The 234-nt window shown below is 31.6% G+C and overlaps 1 protein-coding gene across 1 annotated transcript in view; it reads left to right on the top strand.

Annotated features, from left to right (window-relative positions):
* Positions 1–234, top strand: part of LOC119586811 (regulation of nuclear pre-mRNA domain-containing protein 1B-like) — a 14,880-nt gene that overhangs the window by 11,511 nt on the left and 3,135 nt on the right. The gene's annotated exons all lie outside the window — the stretch shown is intronic.

Consider the following 234-nt stretch of genomic DNA (forward strand, 5'->3'; position numbering starts at 1 on the left):
CATTTTGTTTGTTTGTTAGACTGTTTAAATGTCTAATAATTAGGTTACATATTTTCATATTTTGAGTTGAAATTTCTGTTTGAAGGGAAAATTAAACTTACTTCAAGAAATCTAGAGAACCAGATCATGAGTATTATCATTCTGCTTTAACCAACTGGCCCTTGGTCATGTGACCTTTACGTTACATAAAAATATGGCTGACAGCTCGACGGGAATTAGCAGATGAAATAATAA

The sequence above is a fragment of the Penaeus monodon genome, chromosome 22 (genome assembly GCF_015228065.2).
Source record: "Penaeus monodon isolate SGIC_2016 chromosome 22, NSTDA_Pmon_1, whole genome shotgun sequence".
In the NCBI taxonomy this organism is placed as follows: Eukaryota; Metazoa; Arthropoda; class Malacostraca; order Decapoda; family Penaeidae; genus Penaeus; species Penaeus monodon.